Genomic DNA, 8,654 nt, shown 5'->3' on the forward strand with positions numbered 1-8,654 from the left:
TAAACTTTTGACAATTCATCTTTATAATAAAAGGATAATCTTTCACAAGTTAACTAATTGATCATGGATTGTTTATTTATAGGGACTATCATTTGAAAATCATTTAACCCTTCGAGAGAGGAGTTTTTACACGGATGACAGGAGAGGTTTTTTAGTGCAAGCGAATTTTGAAAGTATGCACACAAAAGTGTACAACATCAAGGCCGTAGTAATCATAAGAGGTCTTAATAGTAATTGAATAGTAATCGATGCCTGTACTGTTTACTTTACTAGGGTGTGATCAACCAAGTGGCCTAAACAATTTCTATATTTTTACATTACAATAATATCAATCAACTTTGCTTTGAATTTCATGGATGTAGAACAGACGTTGAGGAGGAACCAGACCATGCTGTTGAACTTGAATATATTGATGATTGAGTAATCGTGGTGATTTCACTACCCTTCCGAGACTGCATTTGGTTAAATTGGTCTTTTAGTGCTCCAAATATCGACTCATCAGCAAAGATACTTGGGTCCATGATTAATTTAGGAACAAGGGCTCGACCTTCAAGCATGTTTACTACTTCAGACATGGTTGGTCTAAGTGCTGGGGATGAATTAGTGCATAATAAAGCAACCTTTGCCATCCTAATTGCCTCTTCTTCATTGAACTCCGTCACCAACCTTGGATCCACCAACTCCATTAAGTTTCCCTTTTGTTGCAAAACTAGAGCCTGAAATACATTGATGACATAATGGAACTTCAACATTAACTAAGTTAACATGAGCAAGGCATTAATGACTTTGCAGAAGTTTAATGCACCAATCAGTTACAATGCATGGATGTTTCTATGATGATATTCTCATATTACCCGATCTTGAAGGCATACATAATCACCTTCTGGTCGATATTTTGTATTGTTCTTCCCGGCAACAATCTCTAATGCAACAATCCCGAAACTATAAACATCTGCCTTGTAGGTCAGATAGCCCCATAATGCATATTCTGGGGCCATGTATCCTCTGCAAAAATTGGAGCTTTAAGCACAACATTCTCATGCATATCAACTTTGTTCACCTTTCCATAAGCAAAGTTGGAGGCTTTGATCTCATTTTTACTGCTTTATAGTTTAAATATTGATGCATCATTCAATTTGCAGTACGTAATATTTTGTCTATGATGGTAGCAGCTTGACAAATCTATTGTTTTGTTTGATTCAACTAAAACATGCAATGATGATCAGCAGATGAAAACAGAGGGAAGGAGGTAGCTCACATAGTTCCAGCAATTCTGGTGCTAATATGGGTGTTTTCCCCTTCATCAAACTTGGCCAAACCGAAGTCGGAGATCTTAGCATTGAGATTGCTATCAAGTAGCACATTGGTAGTTTTGATGTCTCGATGTACAATTGTTAAACTCGATTCTTCGTGCAGGAAAGCTAGACCTTTAGCTATGTCAAGACAAATTTTCTGCCTAGTGGGCCAGTCCAATATCAGCTGGCTTTCTTGAGGACCTACTCATTGACAGGGACCAATCTATTGAAATTCAATTCATCAAACAATTGTCGGTACAGAGTGTTGAGATCTTTTCTCTCTTTAACTTTTATAAAATCAATATCAACATTTTCTTTGCTTGTGGGGACATGGAAGCGTCCAAAGAGGGCAAGAACACTCACTCAATTTGGTTCAATCACAGAAACATCAAAGAAAGGGGGAATAAAAGAGGTTTAGAACATTAAGCTTACCGAATAAAGCATGTGCAAGGCTATTATTTTCCATGTATTCATATCCAATAACAGCTGAGTTCCCTCAACGCAACATCCATACAATCTAACAACATTCGGGTGTTGTAATCCTGAAATCATGCCTAGTTCATTCAGAAATTCTCGGTCTCCTTGTCTTGATTTTGAAGAAAGTTTTTTAATCGCAATTATGGTGCCATCAAGCAATACACCCTACAGCAGAGGTATAACATAGAATTTTTGTTATATATTTCATCACATAACACATACACCGAAACATCATAAATTCAGTAAAGAAAAAGCACGTTATGCAGGTACCTTGTAGACAGCTCCAAAACCACCTTCTCCAATTTTATTTGCAGGGTCAAAATTGTTCGTAGCAGCTTTCATTTGTATAAAGGTAAAAAAGCCAGTCTGCAGATCTAACCCCCTCAAGACTTGGACAAGATTGACGGAACCAATTGAATTACACATTCAATAAGCTTGAAAAACATGCATACGTTCAAATAGATCATCCTAGAGAAATTATCTTGAAGTATAAAATTGTAGATTCAGGTTTGTTAGAGTACCTTGTTCCCTTGATGGCTTGGGTTGAAAGTAGCCTTTCCACCATAGAATACCTAAGATTACCAAAACCAGGCACAGAACAGAAACAACAGCTCCCACTACAACCTTCAAATTCTTTTCCCATGCATTGAGAACTCGAGGCCTGTGATCTACCAACAAAAGGGAAGAAAAGGTACTAACAGTTATTCTCAAACTTCATCTCCCGAAGTAACACTGCATGTGCATATCATATGGCAGTAAAAATGTTAAGACTTATCTGAAAATATGAGTACTTAAGACGGTATTGAATGCTTAAAATTTCCTTTTGAGAAAATTTAGGCACATAAAGTGGGTCTTATGTTGCTATGTCAGTTTACAGTAAAGTTCTACTAGATTCAGCTACCAAGAATCTATATCATGCAGACAATAGTTTAAGGGCATCTCCATTATTGCTTCACGTCATTTACATGTTAATCCACTTTGAATTAAACAAATTTGACAATTAAGAAAAGAAAATCCCAAATATAACTGGGAGATTGAGTGAGCACATTAGAAGAACGAATGGCTATTTTAATTATAGATCTTACCAGAGTCTACTGAGATAGCTGATATCAAGGGACCATATGTTCCTCTTCTTGGGATTGCAGTAGTCCCCTTCCCAGCCCAGTGAAAGCGTATTGTCAAAGTTTTGTTCCTCACAACGGTTTTAAATTTCCTTATGGCTGCTTTATCAACCCCCTTTTCCTCATTTTTAATATTGAAATCTTTTAACTCAAGTTTCTCCTGCAGCAAGCTTATTCAATCAAAACTGGCTTCAATAACATGCAAATTAAGCTACATATTAACATGATGAACTACCTGGACATAAACATCAAATATCCTCCTTCCAAGACTTTGATAGGATCTATTGTCTCTGATAACTATCTCTGCAAAGTGAAGTGTAACCGTATAATTTCCATTTGCTAAGCAACGGAAGTAATACGTGAGAGAAAGAGGAGAAAGGCGTGCTCTTGTATATAATTCGGAGTTGTTTGTTCTGAGAACAGAAACATTTCGAGCTATAAAGTCCATTGAAGTAGGAGTGGTATCCCAGAAAAGCCCCGTGCTACTAGTTTCCCAAGTCTCTTTGAGTGGAACATATTTTGCTCGACCTCCTAAGTCTTCATCTGCCTCATAGTTGACTCCATTAATAGTTGTTGCTCCTCCACCACAATTTATATTTACTGAATACCAATCTATAAAGAATGGAAAAAGAAAATACATTTCGTGTTGAGTATGAGAAAACCTTACTGTGGAACATGTTTCTAGAGTCTACAGATTTGCAATAAAATGCAAAGGAATTACCTTTCGAACAAGGCAAGCTCTTCAGGCAGTTATCTGGTCCTCTACATCACAGTAGTATGACAAAGAAGCATCAGTCTTGTTGAAGGGTGATCAAAAGAAAATAAAATGAGATTTTAAAAAAAAAAAAAGCGTGGTAACTTTTTTGCTCAATAAGATAAAAACTTACAAGTTTTTGCCTCCTGAAAAGCTTTGGAACAAATTTCTGATGAAGAAATAGACCAATCAGGTTAATATTTGAAAACATCTTACAGAAAATCAGAGAAGTAATATGTACACAGCATAGGAAGCCAAGTTAAGAGGAAGTCTTTCTTACAGATTTTCCCGACAAGAAAGCGACTGATGGCTTTCAGAAAAATTGTTATAAGAAAGATCTATCTGGCTGCAAAAATTGTATAATATATTATAAATAACTAGACTTGAAATAATTAAGGTACATTAATTTTGAGTAAAAACTAACAATATTATAAGCTGTATAAGTTACCAGGAATGGTACTTTTGAGAAATTACAAAATGGGTAATTTGGGTTATTTTTGCATTGTTTGTAGACAAATAGGTATGTTGGAATTATATCCTTAAGACTGTCAAAAAAGAAAATCCTATGAATATTCTTTGTAGAGTCAATTAACAAAATGAAGAAAATAAAAGGATAATCATGGCTAAGAAGATATAATAATAATAATAATAATAATGATGATGATGATGATAAAAGGAGGATAGTAGACATACTAGCGGCTATCTCTAATACTCATCCATTCTGGAATGTGGCCAGCAAGAGAGTTTTTTGTCAGGTACCTAATCAGTAAGGAGCACACCACAGTTAAGCACTTCTGCTGGAACTATATTGGAAAGATATAATCGAAAAACTTAAAAGTAAAGTAAGTTCAACCAAATTTAGAACTTATATGAGGATATTAATGCATGAGGATTTATCCTTCCCTTCCTGATTCTGAAGTTGTGAAGGTATCAGTAAGCTAGTTTTATTTTGATTTCATCCATGATTTTGCAACATGTGCACTGGTCAGATAATATAAAACAAATGAAAATGTTCTGTATTACCATAAGAAAAAAAAATTCAAACAAACTTGGAATTTTTTATTAACTAATGATTTTCTTATCTAATAAATAGACTTAAAAGACCAAAATGCTAGAGCATCATTTCAATAGCATTCTATGCATGGTATTCTTCATATTGGTTAATTTGGGTTTGGATGAATACACCTCAAGAATTCATAGCACTTACATGTATTGTGCTTTTGTAAGGCTTTCAGAATCTGAAAAGTTACCTTCCAATTTGTTGAAGCTAAGATCTCTGCAAGAAATAGACAAATCAGCTATTTCATAGCTGTAAGAATCTGTAATAAATAGACAAATGAGATGAATAAGAACAGAAAAATTACAAAATTTGCAGTCCCAAAAGTTCCCATATGTAATCAGGTATTGTTCCAGATATGTTGCAGCTACGTAACATCCTGCATTATGAACCCCCATCATGTCAGCACAATTATAACAAATGGGGATAAAGATGACCTTAAAGAAATTTGCAAGCCTGGGAATGACTTACAATCTGTACATGTTTTTCATATTTTTTAAGTTCGGAAACTTTGAACCCTCTCCAGGTAAGTCACTGATCCTTCTGGTTTATATTGCATCATAAAGAATAGTTAAAAGAGAAAAGGCCCCCAATGCAATAATTTTAGCATCTAAATTGGAATGAACCCAGATTATGTTAAATCATTGATAATTTGATACAAATGAAGAGCTACAAAATCAGGGATTAAGACAAACTAACAGTTCCACTAAGTTATGCAAGAGTGCTAAGCTTGAAGGAATTGGCCCTTCAAAACCACTAGCTTGAATCTCTCTGTCAGCAAAAGAATTCAATTTTGTAAAATAATCATCACCAAAACTTCCAATGAGGCGCTCTAGATATGTAGTGGAGACAGAAAGATGCTTACAATTTCTCAAGTTGCTTCCAACTTCGAAAAATGTCGGGTATCTTTCCAGTGAAATTGTTACTGCTAATCCTTCTGCATGAGCCTCATATAAAAGCAGTGGTACTAAACAAATCTAGCCTTTTTAACAGTAGAACTCTAGATCGTGTTGAAAACACTTACAGTTCTTTTAGATTGGACAGATTAGCAAGGGACAAGGGGAACTTTCCAGTGAGATAGGTAGCATTAAGAGTACTGCATTCAAGGAAGAGGCAAAATCAAGCCAACTATGCTATGCTAAATATTTGGAAGAGAAGTAGACTGATAGATCGTGAATGAAATCTAATAGGGAAGAAAAAGCTAACAGATTTTCCAGGTTAACCAATCTCCCAAACTCAGGAGGAATAGTTCCAGAAAACTGGTTGTTTTCGAGGCTCCTGTAAAAGTAACACTAATAAGAAACATTGTCTTGCTTTTAAGGAAAAAAGGGGAGAGATAATACAAAATAAAACATAGGCAACCGAGGCATACAGATATTTTAGAGTCGTTATGTTTCCTAAATAGCCTGGAATTGGCCCCATTATGTGGTTCATAGCAACAGACCTGAAATGTATTCATTCCTATCAGTTCAACGAAAATAAGCTTCTTCTAAACAGGATAAACATGAAATGAGCTAGTAGCTTACAATGTCTCCAACTTCAGAGCAGCCCATTCACGTGGTATTATACCCTTAAGATAGTTCCTATGGAGTATTCTAAAAGCAACAGAAAAAGAGTTTTAGAATGGACAGAAGCTTATTTGCTAGTTAAAGAGTAAAATCATCAATTGTAACCTTCTTCTTACACTGTTTTAATATATAATAGCTTCGAAAGTGAGGGTGGAAGAACACCATCAAGATCCTGCCCTGCAAGATAGCTTTTCCAATGAATACAAAGCCTTTTAGAAGCACGTCCAGTTGAAAATTTCCAAAAATATGTTCTCTCAGAAAATAGTTAAGAGATTCAAAGAGCACTTCAGTGATAAAAAAATGACTTCATTCATATTATATAATCAATTAGATGATTAGTTGGGATAAATTTGCATTTCAATTCGAAGCCATAGCCATACAGAGATTCATCTTAAATGAGGCACACCCTTACTCTATTTGCCTCTGCTATTGATTTCATATTGCTAAAACCAACTTTGGGGAATTCAAGCAAATCACTGGTATAGAAATCAAAGCTAACATGATGAAAATTAAAAAAGAAAGAGGAGTAGGTCTATGACTAAGAAATTAGAAAAAGCATCAAATTCTTAAGACCAGTAAGACATACATGACTTCAATATGACATTCACCGTTGGTGAAGGAGCAATTGCAGGTAACAGTACTGTTGTTGATGGCCTGAGACCCATGTGTCGGCGGTGGAGTAAACCAGCTTGATTTATTGTTGCAAGGATTCTCACTGAAATTCCAATCCTTCTTTCCAAGTTCTGCCGCTATCTCATGAAGAGCTTTTACTGCAAAAATAATAAAATAAATTCGAGAAGCCATTGAAGGAAGCTGAGTTGGATTAAAACACATTCACAAGAAAATTCCTGGAAAAATTTTTGGGTGAGTTCTTAAGACATATAAACACTCAAGTATATACCCAAATGAATCGGACCTGCAGAGTACTGTTTAATGCAGATTAGTTAAAGAAACAATAGAAATAAAAAAGCGAAATGGAAGAGAGTAAACTGCAAAAACATTAACCGGAAATTTTCACAACCAGCTAGTAAAGAAACAATGCTCATCTTTTACACGAAGAAAGAAATTGCAAAGTTGAGTACTAACTTACGTTCATAATCTGGAGGATAGGGTGGCTCTACTCGGGCTTCAACTTGGTTTGGTTCCATGCAAACCAGCACCAAGAAGACTGTAAGAATTATGTACCCAAAGAGTATATTCATGACTGAAGGACAATTGGCGGCGCCTCCCATGTTTTTCTTAGTGAAATGAAGCAATCTTCTTCCACAAAACTTTTTTCTTATAAAAACTTAGCTTTTGATGTAGAGCGGCTATGGTACCCTTTTTCTGCTTTTGGTCTCCATGATATCCTCAGCCTACCCCACCTTTGGAGTGTCATTTTCATGCAATGAAACTGTCGGTTAAACGTATGGTTTTAGTCAGGGCGGCGTCAAATCGTCTCCATGGTATCTTATTTTATCGTGATAAATCGATTTAAAAAAATCACTTGGATTGTTTTTATTCGGTTTTAATTAGTTTTGTTTATCCTAATTAAATTTGTTATTATTTTTCATTCTTATAATTTATTTATTAATATTTTATATATAAATTAACTTTTTAAATATTTTATACTATCATAAATAATTCAATTTTAATAAAAATTAATAAATATTTAACATGATTAAAAATTTTAATAATATAAATAATTCACATAAATTCGAAAACAAAAGTTTTGAAATTTAAAAGGAAATAAAAGTTTTAGAAAAAATAAAAGTTAATAGCTATTGATCAAATTAACCTTTTAAATTAATGTGTTATGTTATCATTTTAAGGGCAGATAACATATGAGTGGCTACAATATAATAATTAGATAATGTCAATAGTTATTGTCGAAACTATTTTTAAATCGAGCTTTAGAAAATGGGAATCGATTTTAAAAATGAAAACGGGAGTCGCCACCAATCTTTTTAGGTGTGATTGGATCACCTTTAAAACATTTTGTTTTAAAATCATTAGTTTTGGTCCACGAAGTAAAAGAACGGGTTCTGGAGTCGGTTACGTACGAGGAAGGATTAGCACCCTCGTAACGCCCCAAAATTGGTACCTAATTGATTATCAAATGTCTTTAACGTCGAAAGAAAAAAAAATTTAAGATGTAGTCCTCTTTAAAATATTTTAACTTTGAAAATTGGGATTCACTAGCGTCAAAGTATTAACATTAAGTTATCCCTTTTTTTGAAATTCCTATCTCGAAGCAGCAAAACGCTATATCCAATAAGTTAGGACATATTGCTTTGAAATTCCAAGATACTGACTTGCATTTAGAAAACCTTAAAAAACTTAGAAGGGTGCTTAATTATTCGAATTCAACGAGAAAAGTGGCAACCCAATAAGTTAGGGCAC

At 34.5% G+C, this 8,654-nt stretch overlaps 1 pseudogene; it reads right to left on the reverse strand.

The window, feature by feature from the left end:
• Positions 1-209: 209 nt before the first annotated feature.
• On the reverse strand, positions 210-7,784 carry LOC107960447 (probable LRR receptor-like serine/threonine-protein kinase At1g07650; annotated as a pseudogene).
• Positions 7,785-8,654: the final 870 nt, after the last annotated feature.

The sequence above is a fragment of the Gossypium hirsutum genome, chromosome A05 (genome assembly GCF_007990345.1).
Source record: "Gossypium hirsutum isolate 1008001.06 chromosome A05, Gossypium_hirsutum_v2.1, whole genome shotgun sequence".
Classification (NCBI taxonomy): domain Eukaryota; kingdom Viridiplantae; phylum Streptophyta; class Magnoliopsida; order Malvales; family Malvaceae; genus Gossypium; species Gossypium hirsutum.